Source organism: Symphalangus syndactylus, chromosome 21 (genome assembly GCF_028878055.3).
Source record: "Symphalangus syndactylus isolate Jambi chromosome 21, NHGRI_mSymSyn1-v2.1_pri, whole genome shotgun sequence".
Taxonomy (NCBI): domain Eukaryota; kingdom Metazoa; phylum Chordata; class Mammalia; order Primates; family Hylobatidae; genus Symphalangus; species Symphalangus syndactylus.
Window position 1 is genome coordinate 64,401,139 of NC_072443.2, and position 17,866 is coordinate 64,419,004.

Here is a 17,866-nt window from a genome sequence, read left to right on the forward strand (position 1 = left end):
CAGAGTTATTAGGAGGACTTGCCAGGGAGGGTGGAGAACTGCACCATGGTGCAAACCTTGCTTTTTTATTTACATGTTGCAAGTGACCATTAGAGTGTTTCTTCCTCTGTGCTTCCATTTGTTACATCAGTTTAATGAAACTCACCACTTTTTGCTGTGTCCCATGCTGTTTTATTTTCCTTCCAAATGACATAGCTTGAAGAAATTATCTGAGCACAGAAATTTAGCACTCGTTCATTAAAATCTGGCTGAAGCGTACTCCTTCTCAGGACTGCAGAGACAATGATTAGAGCACAGTGGTTAAGAGCATGTGTTCTGTAGACCTGGGTTCAATTCCTGAGTTCCCCACTGTAACCTCTGCCTCCCAGGTTCATGCCATTCTCCTGTTATCAGGCTGTTACTGAAAAGGGGTCCTGACCCACACCTCAAGAGAGGGTTCTTGGACCTTGTGCAAGAAAGAATTTGGGGTGAGTCCATGGAGAAGAGTGAAAGCAAGTTTGTTAGAGAAGTAAAGAAACAAAAGAATGCCTACTCCATAGGCAGAGTATGGGTGGCTCAACTCAGTATACTTATAGTTGTTTCTTGATTGTATGCTAAACAAGGGGTGGCTTATTCATGAGTTTTCCAGGAAAGGGGCAAGCAAACCCAGAACTGAGGGTTTCTTCCCCTTTTAGACCATATATGGTAACTTCTGGATGTTTCCATGGCATTTGTAAACTGTCATGGCACTGGTGAGAGTGTTTTTTAGCATGCTAATGCATTATAGTTAGCATATAATGAGCAGTGAGGACAATCAGCGGTCACTTCATTGCCATCTTGGTTTTGGTGAGTTTTGGCCAGCTTTTTTACTGCATCTTCTTTTATCAGCAAGGTCTTTGTGATCTGTATCTTGTGCCAGCCTCCTATCTCATCCTATGACTAAGAATGCCTAACCTCTGGGGAATGCAGCTCAGTAGGTCTCAGCCTTATTTTACCCAGCTCCTATTCAAATGGTTCACTCTGGTTCAAATGCCTCTGACAGGGCCATTATCTCAGCCTCAGTTTCCTTCTCTGTCAAGCAGTGCTAATAATTGTATCTTGTTGGGACAATCAAGCTCAGCAGTGACTGGCCAAGCCCTTTATAGAATGTCAAGTGCTGTACTGATTTAAGGTGTTATTATTTCTAAGCTACCAATCTATGATTAATAAATCTGACTTTCCTCAAACTGAATTTGTTTTGAAATAAAGACCAAGAAACATATAATAATTTAATAAGGTATATGATATGATGACATTGTCCACAAAAGTAAGTTTTCTGATTGAATAATGTAATACATCTAAAAACATCTAGAATAGTGCCTGGTATCTTCCAAAAGACCACCAGGATGGCTAAATAGTAGAAAGGAGACTTTTATTGGTGATATCAGTTTGCAAACCAGGAAGAGAAAGTCTCCAGCGTGGACTGAACGTGCTCTCTCTTTGAAGAGGGAAAGGACAGGTTGGGTTTTGTGCTTCACAGGGTCTATATCATGCATATTCAGTGGGTTTGGGGAAAAGCTACACATGTTTATGATGGGAGCTGTGAGCATGCCTGACGGGTAAGTGTATGTGTAACATACATCCCATGTTCACTTTGGGGTGGGGTTTTAGCATTAAAATTTGGCTCTGTACATCAAAAAGAGAACTATAGGACACAAAAACATTTTGTGTGCAGTCTCTATAAGCTGCTGAAACTGGTCTAAGTTCTGCAGTAGCTTATCAGAAAATGTTTGTAAGGCTGGCTCTTGGTCCTGTGTTCAGAGTTATAGTGGTCTGGGTTGTAAATCTGCCTGATAGCTCCTATTGTTAGGCAGTTTATGTGTGGGCATTTAGAAATTTACCATGCCAGCCAGGCCCTGAACCCTCTACTGGTAGGTAACCTGGTTTCTTTAACCGTAGTGTCTGTCTTAATTGATATAAGTGTAGTCTCTCAGATCGCACTGGCATATGTAAAGATGTCAATAAATGCTTGTTTCCTTTTTTAATAAAGCATTGAAAATGCAGATTTTTCTTTTCCTGGGAGGACTATTCATTATCAGGACATCTTTCCTTCCAGAAAGAATTTCAATTATAAGGCAATCAAGGAAAGCAAAGATCTGGTGGCCATTAAGCAGGCCATCCAGAGACAAAACTCCTTATTTGAGGAATTTAGAATATTAGACTTCCCTGTTATCTAAAGCAGGCATCTGGTTGCAGGTTTCTTTCCCAAAAATGTATAAGTAATTAGAATTGCTGTACATCTCTGGAATGCATACATGTTGAAAGTCATTGTGCAACCCTTGCTGACATCAAGGTACCAAAACGCCTACAAATGCAATCATTTTTCATGACTTACATGGCTAATATGGTTCAAATTAACCTTAAGTACCCACTTTAAGATTCATAAATATTCCCAAGGAAAAATCCACCACATTGTGCTCATTCCTGTCTTGCTGAGGCACCCCATTCATTCTTCTGCTGTGTTCTTTCTATCTAATAAAATTTTCTTCTTCAAACCTATACAATTGTTGGTAAATTCTTCTTACTATCCTATGACCCATGAACCAACCACTTCCTGATGCTGGGACTCTGACACCTCATCTGGCAGCAACAGCTGATAATAACAATATGCTGCACTTTGTAAGGTAACTTTTACTTGTGTTACACCTAGTGTGACCCTTACAGTAGCGGTGTGAAGAAGGTTCTATTGCTATTATTATCATTCTGATGTTGCACATAAGGGAGCTAAGGTTCTGAGCAGTTAAGTTTCTGACTCTCTTGAAGTCATATGGCTAGACTGTTTGATGCCCAGTTTGACCATACTCCCAACACATTTGAAAGCAAGCACAGTGAGAATAGCTGTCAGCTTCCATTTCCCAGGCAAGGATTGGCTCAGGAGTTTGTTTTTTCTGGGAGTCTGGTGATTTGTATCAGTGATTAGGAGCTTAGGGCATGACTGAATCTGTGGTAAGCGTGCTATGAGGAAGGGGAGGCTGTTCAGGCTGAGGTGTAGGAGGGTGAGGGTGAGATGGTATTAGAAGAGAGGTAAATACAGAAATGAGTCTGAGTGTAAATGAACTGACCAGTGGGACAGAAGAGGTGGGAGGACCAGGTATCAAATGGCTATAGCATCATCATTACCTGTTGTTAATTTAAGTGTAGCCTAAAGCAGCCTCCTTACATACTTTAAGTTTGGCCTAAAGGTTTCTCCTTACACAGTGCACTGTAACCTAACTAGATGTGTAAACAGACTATAACCTACTCTTGTACCAATCATAGAGTTTTAGCCTGTCACAGGCTGCCAACTGTTCAACCCATGTTCTAATAAGACAAATGCCAAGCTGTACCCAGTCCAACTGTTTCTGTACCTCACTTATGTGTCCCCCACCACCCCATTATTACGAAAATGCCAGCAGTTTGGTCTGGTTCTTGCTGCTCCCTGCATAGAAAGCCGATCACTGAGACAATGAGTATTACCAGAGAAGAAGGCTTTAATGGGTTGCTGGAGCTGAGGAGATGGGAGATCAGTCTCAAATTCATCACCCTGACAACCAAAATCAAGGGTTTATATAGCAGGGAAGAAATGTAACTACATGCAGGAAAACGTAAGTTAATGAGGGGTAAGGAAGAGGAATTGGTCAACAGGAAGCAGGGAGTCAGTTAGGCAATCATGATGGGTGAGAGATCTGGTGTTTCATTGTCCAGATGTGGTATCTGGTAAGTTTCAGTTCCTCGATACTATCTGGGAGGCCTGATGGTTGGTTTTCTGAGAAAGAAACTCAAATAAGACAATTCTAACTTCCTCTACTTTTAAGATTGGGAGGATCAATTTCTATGTTTATTCAAAAGAAACCATAAACATCAGTGCTATGGGACAATTGGTCTGGTGTCATCATTGCTCTGAAGCTATTCTGGATCAGGAGGCTGCCCAATTCTCAAATTATTCTTTGCTCAATTAAACTCTGGTAAATTTAATTTGCCCAAAGTTTTTCTTTTAACACTGATTAGGAATAGATTCAGGGTCCTCTCCTGGCTTTTCCACAAAGTATTGGAAACAGACATTCCTCAAGACACTTTGGAGTCTTATGGAACTTGAAAGCCGGAAGGACGTCAGAGGTCATCTTATCATCCTTCCATTTACAGAGTAGGAACTCCTAAGTTCATGCAGCTAGCTAGTTTGGTACATAAGAGCTTTATTTACTTAACAAAGCTGTTTACTATGTGCCAAACACTTTCCCAAGGGTTTACAATGATTCATTTATTCCTCATAATAACCCTAGGAGGAAGGTACTACATATGCATAGTCCCTCATTTGCAGTTCTAAATTTCAAAAGATTCTGAAAAAACAGAATTTTCTTGAAAGTTGGTGCAAACTCATTTGATGGCAAAACTTGATCTGGATTGACATAAATCTACTTATTGGTCTTTATTCCACATAGTGTTAATAATCATACATCTTGCTTCAAAATCTGTTTGAATATTAATGTGTTTGAATATGGGGTCCTACCCAAGACTCTGCTGGGGGTGTTACAGAATATTTAGTATAATCTCATGCCTTTCAAAAGTCCAAAAAATTCTGAATTTCAAAATATATTTGGTCATGAAGATTTTGAAACCTATACTATTATTCTCATTTTACAGTGAGAAAACTGAGGCAGAGAGATTATATAAATTGTACAAGGGCACACAGTGGCATTCCTGGGATTCCAAACCAGCAGTCTGTGTTTTTAACCAATCTGTGCCCTGGCAGGCCAACCATGGATTAAGAGGCTGCTATTCATTGCTCTGCCCAAATACTTTTTATATGATGTCATGTAAGTTCAGAAATCTCTAATCTCCATCACTTTAGTTCTGACATATTGCTTGCCTCCACTGATTTATTTACCACTGGGCAGCTACAGTGATTTTTCAAAACGTAAATCTGATTCATATCATAACTTCTTTATCAGCCTCTGCTTCAGATGGCTTTCTTCTGCATTTATAATAACCTAAATCCTCCACTTGGCATGGTTTGACCATGCCTGTCTCTCCCATCTCAGCTCATCCGTAGCCCCTCAGGCTTCCTGCACCTTCTTTCAGCTCCTTAACTGTATTGTGGTCCCTCTTGCTACAGGACCTTTGCATATACGGTCCCCTCTTCCAGGAAGATTCTTATTCTCCTTATCCAGCACATCACCCCTGTCTTGCCCTGGTCACCTCTGATTTACTTTTCAGATCTCAGCTCAAGGTTGTTTTTTTTTCCGCAGGGACACCTTTTAAATTCATAACATGGATCACTGTTTTTGCTGTACATTTATTTGTGTGATTATGCGTTAATGCTTGTCTTCCCTCTATACTGTGAACTCCATGAAGGCAAAAATTGTTTTAATTTTTGCTCACCATTGTGACTGCATATACTCAGTAACAGTAACATAGTCAGAGATGAATACAAATTTGTTGAATAACATGATAGAATGGTTTCTCTGCAAAATGCAAGGTTTATTTCTTTGTTTTGTTGAGCAGCTGTAGAGGTTTAAGAGATTTGTGTATTCAGTCATAGGCAGAACTATCACCATCATCTTGTTGGTTATCACAGAGCTGCACTTTTAGATGTCCTTTAAAAGTTAATGATTGTCTGGAGGATTTAAGTTTTTAATTCCAGACTGGCAATTTCCAAGGGCCTTCTTTTCCTGCTCCTATGAGCATAGAAGGGACAGTTGAAATGGGCAGCTGTACAGATAAAGTACACTGCTTTCTTGAAAAATCAGCAAGCCAAATTGTGTTAGGTGCTCATCTGACTGTATACCTTGCATTGAGTAGTCGTGGGACAGATAGTATCTGTCCATCTACGAGTCTTATGCTGAATTTAGTAAGCTAAATAGTGCTGCCTTTTTATTTTTTTAAACACAAGTATATTGGTGGGATTTTCCTATAGGATTCTAGAAATGTGTCCCATGAAAGCTCACTATATATTTAGAGTGAGCACCTTTTCCAATATGTTGTCCCAAATGCCCTCTTTTCTGTGCTGTTCATTCTCTCTAATGAAAAGAAACACATTTTTAATCTACAGCTTTGTTGAATGCAGTCACCCATTATTTGGGTGTAATTGCTAGAGTAATCTCACCTCATTGGTTTCCAACAAAGCCTCCCAGATTGACATCTCACAAATTGAAAATTAAATTCACTATAAAAGCTATTAACTAAACCTGACTGTTTGGAAATGGGGCATTGGGTTAATGGTTAGAATTATGGAGTGTTTTATTGTTTGTATATTTTTGCATATGCATTGAAAACTTTTCTTCTCCCAGAATGTCTTTTGAGGAACCATGCCTGTTCTACTTTATTTCTAGCAGTAATTTTTTCTTCAGTTTTATATTTTGTTTTGCATAATTAAAGATACTATGTCAACATATTATCTTGAGGAACTCATCTCCTATATGATTACTAAATGATTTCCCTATCCTCCCCTTTTCCTTTTACTTCATTTTCCTCTTCCTCTCCCAGCCATCTTTCAACAGAGCTCCTGCCCCCTTCTGTGTGGATCCAGCCAGTCCCTGGTCCCTTAATCTAGGCACCTTCCTTATGTTGTCCCTTTGGTATTCCATATCTAGTACATCACCCAGAATGTCTGCTTTTTCCTCCTCATTCCTTATCATGTCCCTGAATATTACTGCATTCCAAGGCCATTTCTGAACTTAACAAATCTTTCAAGAGCATTTGTTTTGTACGTGACCCTGTAGAATGGATGTGGGGGCTTGCAGACAATGCTTAAGGAGTTGCAGAGCAGTCTGGCAGAATATATGTGTATATACCTGCTCACGAGCAACATGGCTTTGTGATTGTGAATACAGATTGTGGTGCTATACTGCTTGGATTCAAATCTTGATTTGCTCATCTACTATCTGTGTGATCTTGGGTTTTATTGAATCTTTCGATGCATCAGTTTTCTCATCTATAAAAATGGGGACAATTTCCTTCTATGGATACTGGGATGATTTAATAAGTTACTATGTACAAAGTACTTACAACAGTGTACAGCATAGAGAGAACACTCACTTACACTTGATGGTAGATCTAGACTCTAATCCCTGCTCTGCCACTTTCTCAACACCTTGAATCTCTTGTTTCACAAGGCATATATTAGAGACAGAGAAAAAAGCAGACTTGGAAGCCAGAGGGTTCCAACTCTACCATTTATTGTTGTTAACTTGAGACAAGTTAATTAACTTCCTGGAACCTCCGTGTTTATGTTGTTAAAAATAATCTATCCCCATAAACTACTCAAATGCCAGCCTACCTTGCACCTACCTGCAACTTTCTACCTTTATTTGGCTGAGACATTTTAGCTGCTGCTTGTTGGACCACAGGTTCCTCCTTCCTTCCCCATGATGATTCTTTATAGTTTTCTAAGTATACCATGTAATTTAATATTCATAACAACTCTGGGAGGCACAGGGCATTATTCTCATTTCTATTTTAAAGTTATGGAAACCAAAGACCAGATAGGCAGCTAGACTGGCCCAGGTTGGCACAGCTGTAAATTGTGAAGGTGGGACTTGAACTTGTTTCTCTGTGTTCTTTCTTTTATTCAACACAAGTCTATGAGTTTGGTTTTCGATTTACCCATGTCCTTCCTTTTTCTTAGATTCCTTTTGTGGTTTTTGCCAAATCTGAGTCCCTTATCATGAGCAAACTGCCCATCCCCAACTCATGCCTTATGCAGTGAGTGATGGTAAGGAGGAGACAAGAGCAACTGGCCTCCAGCCCTTGACTTCATTCTTTGGTTTGGATTGGCCCATCAGACTCCTTGCTCATTTCTCCATCTGGTATACTCCCTCTCAGTGACAGCTTTTAATTCCCTTCGCATCTGAGTGCAGCTGGTGGTGCTACCCTTGTTGCCCCTCTGTCATCCTGCACCTTCTTTTATTGGCACTCATTTCAACACATTTTATTTTTTAAAGTAACTTTTTCTCATTGCAGAAGTTATTCATGCTTGTTGTAAAAATTATGGATCACGGCTGGGCGTGGTGGCTCATGCCTGTAATCCCAGTACTTTGGGAGGCCAAGGCAGATGGATCACGATGTCAGGAGATGAGACCATCCTGGCTAACATGGTGAAACCCTGTCTCTACTAAAAATACATAAAATTAGCTGGGCATGGTGGCGGGTGCCTGTAGTCCCAGCTACTCGGGAGGCTGAGGCAGGAGAATGGCATGAACCTGGGAGGCAGAGCTTTCAGTGAGCCAAGATTTCGCCACTGCACTCCAGCCTGGGCAATAGAGCAAGACTCCGTCTCAAAATAAATAAATAAATAAATAAAATTATGGATCACATAGTAAGAGAGAAACAAAAACCACACATAATTCTACTACCCAGAGCTAAACATTGATTTTGCTTTTTTTAGAGACAATGTCTCACTCTGTCACCCACACTGGAGTGCAGTGGTGTGATTATAGCTCACTGTAACTTTGAACAGTTTAGGCTCAAGTGATCCTCCCACCTCAGCTTCCCAATTAGCATGCTACCACATCTGGCTATTTTTTAATTTTTTGTAGAGATGAAGTCTCGCTATGTGGCCCAGGCTGGCCTTGACCTCCTGGGCTCAAGTGATCCTCCTGTGTAGACCTCCCAAAGCACTGAGGTTACAGGCATGAACCACCATGTCTGACCAATAAATATTGTTAATATTTTATTATTTAATTTTGGGATTTATTTCATACTGTATGAACGTTTTTAGCTTCTGTATTTTGATAGCAGGAGCTCTAATAGAGAAAATTCAATGAGAATTACCTGGTGTAATGGCTTGGGACATGTGTGAATCTTTTGGGATCAGAAGACAACTCTGCTAGACAGAATAATGGCCCCTAAAGATGTATACATCCCAATCCTACAAACCTGTAAATATGTTAGGTTACACAGCAAAGGAGAATTAAGGTTGCAGATAGAATTAAGGTTGCTAATCAGCTGACCATAAAATAGGGAGAGTATCTTGGATTATCTGGGTGGGCCCAGTGTAATCACAAGGGTCTTTAAAAGTGGAAGAGGGAATTGGAAGACAGAATCAGAGAGATGGCAGCATGAGGAAGTCTTGGCATGTTATTGCTGGCTTTGAAGATAGAGGAAGATGGTCAAGAGCCAAGGAATGTGGCTAGAAGCTGGAAAGGCCAAAGAAACAGATTGTTCCTTAGAGCCTCTGGAAAGAAATACGGCCTTACCAATGCCTAGATTATAGCCCAGTGAGCTCCGTTTCAGAATTCTGAACTATAGAACTAAGTGTAAGATACAAATTTTTAGGCCAGGTGTGATGGCTCACACTTGTAATCCTTGCACTTTGGGAGGCCAAGACAAGGAGGATCACTTGAGGCTAGACTGGGCAACATAGCAAGACCCATCTCTACAAAAAATGTAAAAATTAGTGGGGCATGGTGGTGTGCATCTGTAGTCTCAGTTACTCAGGAGGCTGAGACCAGAGGATCAGTTGAGTTCATGAGTTCAAGGTTACAGCGAGCTGTGATCACTCTATTGCACTCCAAACTGGAGTGACAGAGTGAGACTCTGTCTCTAAAAAAAATAAAATAAAAAAATAAAATAAAAATTTAAAAGATACTAAATTTGTGTTGTTTAAGCTGCTGAGTTTGTGAGAATTGTTACCACAGCCCTAGAAAACTAATATATCTGGTATATGTAAATAAATAGAGCTATTATAAAGAGTCAATATATTAATACAGGATAATAACTTGGAAAATATCTGAGATATAGTAAACACTTAATAAAGGCTAGCTAACATTATTTTGTACTTTTGTCTGTATTGTTTTACAATCTGCTTTTTTCCTTTTCACATTTTTCCATTTCATTGTATTTATGCCATATCATCATTTGTACCATAGTACTTTTCAACTGTTCTCAACACCTTTTCCCTGTATGCATTAATTCAGATGAGTGTCAACAACACACTGCATGAAGAAAACATACTCCACTACAGTATCTCTTTCAACGACATGCACTGAGAAGAGATGAACTAGTGAAGTCATCCAGCCTGTTGGTTAAGTGCTGTTTGTAAGGCATCTGAATCAGGAAGACCCATGAGTCAGGAAAGACCCTGGGCGTATATTGGTTGTGTGGTTTTGGGGATGTTCCCTAACATTTCTCAGTCTCAATTTTCTTCATTGTAAAATGGGGATACTTAGAACACCTATATTGCACATCTGTTGTGCATATGAAATAAGATTATACGTGGAGCCCTTAGCACAGTGCTGGTGCAAAGCAACAGCTCAATATCTGTTAAAATATATTGTTGTTGTTGATATTGTTACTGTAGTTGTTTATTTATCAATTTCTCTGGGATTCTGGGTCAAGAAGGTTGAGTATAGAGATGACAGACCTTCAGTTGATATCTGCATTGAGCACACTGTGAGTATCTCATAAATATTACATAGTACTGGGAATAGGCATTCTCTTGATGGTAAAAGACTTTGACAGATAAATGGAGGGTAGTGGGTAAAGATGTCTTTTAAAACAGGCACATAAACATACACCTGAATAAAATATTTAACTGCTTGCTACGGCATTTGGGTGAGTTTCAGAGGATGGGAGACTGATGCCAGAGAGCCAAAAAAAGAAAGATAATTTGACAAGGTGGTGGATTTTTGTAGCTTTTTTGCTGTTGTCAGCAAGTTTTTCATTTTTATTTTAAATTTTCTTTTCCTTTGATAATTTATAGATCAGTGCTGACATTTCAAAAGATTTTATCATTCCTGTGATAAATTCTTTAAATTGAAGCTGTTTTGTTTCTGGTGAAGGCATGATTGCTTTGAAAGCCATACTAGAGCTTTGTGTTGAAATTGTGCTCATATACAGTTCTTTTTCTCACTGTTGGCCTGTGTTCATTTATTTAAAAGTTATTTGTCTTGCAGAGTGTCAGCTCAACAAACGGTATTGCTTGAAAGGTCATGCTTGAGTTTTCTCTGACGTGATTAGTTTTATTGGCTCTTATTATTTCTCAGACATTCTTTTTTGAGTATGTTACTATTGATTGTTTTAGAAATTGACTTAGTAGAGACTAGTTTTGTGAAGGATGACAGTTTTTAACCCACAGAATAGGTCATTGTAGGGCTTCCAAATTACTTCAGAGCCAGTAATTATAATAAAACTTTACTTTTTGTTGGAAGGACTTCATAGGTGTTATGTTTTTCATTTTCTAAGTTTATCCATATTTCACATTTCTCTTGCTTGGAAAGGTGAAAATATTCACCAACACTGATCACCTCAAGGTAGTGACAGTTGTCCAATGTTTTATTATGTGTCCTGGGAATTGTTTGTTTTCTACTCTCCCTTCTGTACTACTTAATAAGATTAATTTCCTTCCACTTCAAAAACCTTATGACCCTATTCTCCCTGATTTCAAAGGCCATGTCACAGTTGGGAGGGCAGTGAAGGTTCTTTAGGGGGAGAAAAGATTCTGGGATTCTGGACCACCTTCTAAATTGTTTTGCACATTTGTGAATTCCTCTTAGCTTTTTTGATTCTTATTTTTAAAAATTGTGCTTTACTTTATTGTTTTTCACAGATTTGCATTTTTTACAAACTGAAGGTTCGTGGCAACCTTGCGTCAAGCAAGGCTATTGGTGCCATTTATCCAACAGCATGTGCTCACTTTGTGTCTGTTTCACAGGTGAAAAATTTTCACAATATTTAAGACTTTTTCGTTATTATTATATCTGTTACAGTGATCTGTGTTCATTGATCTTTGATGTTACTATTGTAATTGTTTTGGGGTGCCATGAACCATGTCCATAAAAGACGGCAAACAATCAATAAATCTTGTGTGTGTTCTGGCTTCTCCACCGACAGGCTGTTCCTCCATCTCTCTACCCCTCCTTGATCCTCCCTCTTCCCTGAGACACAACAATATTGAAATTAGGCCCATTAATAACCCTGCAATGCCCTCTAACTGTTCAAGTGAAAGGAAGAATCATGTGTCCCTCACTTTGAATCAAAAGCTAGAAATGATTAAGCTTAGTGAGGAAGGTATGTAAAAGCTGAGATGGACCAAAAACTAGAGCTCTTGTGCCAAGCAGTTAGACAAGCTGTGAATGCAAAGGAAAAATTCTTGAAGGAAATTAAAAGTGCCGTTCTAGTGAATACATGAATGGTAAGAGAGCAAACAGTCTTATTGCTGATATGGGGAATGTTTGAGTGGTCTGGATGGAACATTAAACTACATACAACATTTCTTTAAGCCAAAGCCTAACCTAGAGCAAGTACCCAACTCTGGGAAACCAAAAAATTTGTATGACTCACTTTATTGTGGTTTGGAACCAAACCAAACAAACAATATGTCCAAGGTATACCTGTAATAATTGTTCTGCCTATCTCTTGAGGGTATCACGAGAAGCAGATTATGTGGAAAAAAACAGTAGACAAAAAATTCAAAGAAAATAGTGGATGGGTAAGTAGTAGTTTTCTTAAACTTAACTTATTAGCACATTGTCCAGGAATATTGCATTTGAGAGGGCAACATTGCTTCTCCAGTAGCTGTTTGTTGTTAGAGTAGTTCCACTGGAAGCATGCAGGAGCTGCAGTTTCTCTGGGATCCATGAGATGGGAGGGGAAAGCATGTATGTCCAGAGCAGTATGCTAGCCCCAAGCTCTAGTCTTTGGTCAGTTCTAGGAAGGGACAGATAAATACATATAAACTTTTTGCTGTGCTTGAATATTTGTGTCCTTGCCAAATTTATATGTTGAGTTCCTACCCCTAAAGTGATGATACTGGAAGGCCTTTGTAAGGTGATTACATCATGGCAGTGGAGCCCTTATGAATGGGATTAATGCTCTTATAAAAGAGACCAAAGAGAGCTGCCTTGCCCCATCCATCTTGTGGAGACACAGTGAGAAGGTACCATCTATAACCCAGGAAACAGGGAAACAGGCTCTCACCAGACACCAGATTTTCTGGTGCCTTAATCTTGGACTTGTTAGCCTCCAGAGCTGTGAGACAATAAATTTCTGTTGTTTTAAGCCAACCAGCTTTGGCATGGTGATATGGCAGCCTTAGGAAACAAGTACAGGTTGCTATGAAAATAGAGTAAGACAGAGAACAAAAACCATTTTGAGAATGAAAGTGCCATATGGTTGTTAGTTGATAGTTTCTTGGTTTATGTCACTCATAATCTAAAGTGCAGTACTGACCTTACTCAGACCAGTTTACCACTTAGGCTGCAGGGGTAGAAAAGAAGGAAGAAAAGCAAACTGATCAGAGAGCCAGGTCTTTTCCAATGTGCAAACCAGTCCACATTCTTATGATCCAGTGGCATGAAAAGGAGAGAAGACAGAAGTGAACATGCAAGTGGTGATATTTTATTGCCTAATAGCCCCTCTGCTAACAGGCATGGCTAGTGTCCTGGAATTGAGACTTGCCCTTGAGGACTGTCAAAGAGGGTAGGAGGGAGGAAAAAAATGGGAGCCTTCTCTCTCTTAGGTGTTTACATGGTACGTCTATTTAGAAACATTGCAGCTTTAACATGTGCTTCTCCCCTTGCCTGAGAACATTTGTATGGAGGCATAAGTAGGAGTGGGAATATAATAATATTTAATTTGGGGATATTTTTCCTTTACAGCTCCTTGGATCGCACACTTGAGTGAGTGTGGACAGTAGGGGAGCAGGAAGGCTGTGCATCACTGGACAAAACCACTTGCTCAGGGCTCTTTGTCCTCTGACTTAGTCACAAAGAAAAGAACATAGGAATGTACAAAACTGTGATCCTACACCAAGCCCTATGCTCAGGAGGGATGTGGAGATAGGAAATAAAGCAGAAGGGTAGAAAAATTGTGGTAACTTGTATAGCCTATTGGATGGGGTGGTTGGTTCTGCCTGAGAGGAACATGTAGTTTCCAGTTGTTTTAGGAGCTTTCTTCCATTGCTTTCCTTTCTCTACCCTTTTTTTTTGCCTTGGAATGTGGTATATTGAGCCCTGTTCAAATTACTTGAGTACTCGCATTGCAGGGATATGTGGGTAGTTGTGTGCAGCAAGTCATGTTAGCGGTAGACAATCAACAATATCAGCAGAATAAAACTGTCAAGTTTAGAGGGTGAGTGCATAGTTTTCTCTCACTTATTAATATATCTGGAGGAATTAAATTTTCTTACATTTCTAAAGCCCATACTTGGATTTGAAGATTATGTTTCTTAGAAGGCTAATATTTAGTGATCAACTGTTTGTGCCAGGCCCTATGATGAGTGCTTTCATGTACATCATTACCTTTTTGTTTTTCTTTTTTTTTTTTTTTGAGACAAGTTTTCACTCTGGTTGCCCAGGCTGAAGTGGAGTGCGGTGGCACGATCTCAGCTCACTGCAGCCTCTACCTCCCAGGTTCAGGTGATTCTCCCACCTTAGCCTCCTGGGTAGCTGGTGTGTGCCAACACACCTGGCTAATTTTTTGTATTTTTAGTGGAGACGGGGTCTTGCCATATTGCCCAGGCTGGTCTTGAACTCCTGGACTCAAACAATCCACCCGCTTCAGCCTCCCAAAATGCTGGGATTACAGGCATGAGCCACTGCACCTGGCCATCATTACAATTTTCAAAGCAGCTCTGAAATTCTATTTTTATTCCCATTTTACAGATAAGGACACTGAGACCCAGAAAGCAACTGCTCAAAAGTCTAGGGAAAGACTCTAGCAATTTCAGTGATTTTATAACAATAGATTGCCTTGGAGATGTATTTTGTTTTCAGAAAGTAGGTCAGATTCTAAATGGATCATTTAGAATGGATAGGAAATAGGGAAATACTGGGTAGAAGAGGGTGGTTCCCTGGCAAGTGACCCACCATCAAGCCAGGATACTCGTGCCCCTAAATGGGGACAGGCTTTCCTGTTTTCATGCCCAAAAGCTGCCTTTTGGCTCACCACAGTCCCTATCCTGTACCCATGTAAACCCCAGACTGCAGGCTCCAGAAGCAGACAAGGAGAAGGGTAGACAAGTGGCAAAATGGCATGGGAAAGAGAAGAGAAGGGCCATCTGAATGCTGAGAGGAGTTTGGCCTGGGGATGGTCAGAGAGGAGATTGGCTACTGAATGGCCAAACTTCAGGGGAAGATAATCTTCCCATTGCATCCCCCTTCCAGCTCCCCATTTGTCCCATTGAGAGCAATTTCCACCACTCAATAATACCCCCGCATTCATCCTTCAAGTCTGTATGTGACCTGACTCTTCTGGGATGCTGGACGAGAGCTTGGGTACAGAAAGCTGTCACACTGGCCCTCTGCCATTGTGAAAAGGCAGGTAATCCACTGAGCTGGTTAACACATAATCTGTGCGCGAATGGCAAGGCTAAAAGAGTACACTGTAACACAGCCCATTTGGGCTTTGGGAGTTGCAAGCTCTCAACCTTGAATGCTGCCCTAGGGCTGGAGCCCAGGGGTGCTTTCTCTGGCTCCTGAACCTACCTGTCTGCATGCTCACCCTCACATAAGGGGTTTGAGGAGCAGTGGTGACCGAACAGATGAGCCACACCCCTGTCGCACGTTCAGCAAGGGGTGTCAGGGAATTCTCCCATTTCAATTTCTCAGTGTTTTTCCTATGCAGTCTGTTGTGGTGGTGGTCATTAGTGCCATCCAGCAAATATTTTGGCGTGACCTCCCTGCTGTGGAGTAAGAGGGCATTTCATCACTTCCTTGAAGGTAGACATAGCCAGTGAAATATGAGAAGAAGTGATACAGCATTACCTCCAGTAAAAGCTGTGAGAGCTATTGAATTATATGCCTTTGCCCCATTTTCCTTCTGCCACGGCAACCAGAAATGCTCTGTTAGCTTAGGTCCTGGAGTTAGGATGATGTAGAACAATGACCTCAGACAGCCTGCAATGTCTATGTAGTGCAAGTGAGAAACAAACATTTCCTTTAAGCTGCTGTGTTTATCATAGCAGCATAGCTTAACTTATTTTGACTGATACACTTTTGTGACATAGGTTTCATGCTCCCCATGGCTTTCAAATCTGTATCTGTTAGGTTAGAAAACTCTTCTGTGGTCATCTTATTCTATAATTAAATCCAAGGCCTACTTAGAGGCCTTGGATGTTACAGAGTTTCAAATGGTACAGACAGATTGATAAGCAAAATTTATGCTGTAAATGTTTATTGAGTTCCTATGAAGTGCAGAACATCATGAGGGATCCGGAAATAAATTAGGTTGGTAACCTGCCTCAGAGAAATTAGAATCTAGCAGGGAAGGGCTCTATTTATGTATTAAATGTATGCAATGAAATGTACATGGTTTGTGCATTTATTCAAATATACTTGTATAAGGTCCATGACTACTATATTTGTCAAGTGCTGGGGATTTTATAGAGCAAAAAGAGATATGGTCATTTGTACATGGAGTTAGGGCCTAAAAAAGGAAATTAAAATTAATCACACGAACAGAGATGAAATTATAATTGGGGTGGGGGCTATAAAGAAGCACGTGGTGCTATGAGGACTTATAACAGGGGGAATTATTTAGTCCAAGGGCATAGTGAAGAGCTCATAGTAAGTTTGTGGAAATGCCTTGGGCTCCGCAATCAAGCAGACCTGGGTTTAAATTCTGGTTCTGCCACTTTGAGCCGTAAGATTCTGCTCAAGGCATTTTACCTTTCAAAACAGATATGAATGTATTTTTCTCAGGGTAGTTGTAAGACTAACATAAGCTTTTGATTGTGACAGTGCCTGCATACCGTATATGCTATTCAATGTTACTGAGTCTCCTTCCCCTATGTGATTGATTCTATATGACCAATGCAGAGAATGGTGATGGCGAGTATGGGTCTTTCTGGGAGTTAGAGAAAGCTTTGTGAAAAAAAGTAGCATTTGAGTCCAGACTTGAAGAATGGAAAAGGTTTGAATAAAAAAATAATTGTAATCATATGATGAGATGATAATTATAGGAAATGGAATATTACTTAGTAGCTAAGATCATAGGCTTCTGAATGAAACAGACCCCAATCAAAGGATCCATCATTATTAGCTCTGTGACCTTGGGCAAGATGCTTCTTCTCTCTATTTAGAAGTTTCCCCATCCATAAAATGAGGATAATATTGGAACTATGCCATAGGATCAAGGTAAAGATCAAATGATAAAAGAATGTAAGATATTTAATACAGATCCTGGCAACTGAGGAGATGCTCCATGTAGTTGGCAACCAATATTTACTCTTATAAGCAGAGAAGGGATAGTCTCTGTTTCTTTTTTTGTAGTGCTTTAGATTCAAACTCCTGATGCACTGTCTGACTGCAAGGGGCTGATGTCATTGAGTACAGCATGAGATTTACTGTCTCCTTTGAGTATTAATCCCCACCAATTAATAGTGACAGTCACTAAACATTTAGTACCTAATGAGGTGCATCTCCTCAGTATGGCTGGAATGGTGTAGCAAAGGAACTATGTAATCCAACTCACCAGACTTCCTTCTCACTGGCTCTCCATGACCTCCCCACTGGGCTGCCTGAGGGCATTGACTTCATTTGGAAAATGCATTTAGAAATGTCACTGGCTGGAAAGTATTGAGCTCTAAAGCCTCCTTGGAACTGTGGATGCAAAGAATGTCAGAGCTAGTCCCCTGTAAGCACCGAATCCCAAGTCATCATCTTAAAAATGGAGAACATAAGGGTTAGAAAGGGGAATGAGATGACCAAGATTATACTGTTGGGGATATAGCAGTGAAATAAATAAGGTAGTTAAGGTCCCTGCTCTTATGAAGCTAAACATTCCGTGAGGGAGATTGACAGCACGCAAGAAAACAAATAATTCCAAAAGTAAAACAGAGTACAATGACAAAGAATAATGAGCTTAGGGGATATTTGATATATGGTAGTCAGACGATGTCTCTTGGAAGAGGTGATATTTAAACTGAGACTTG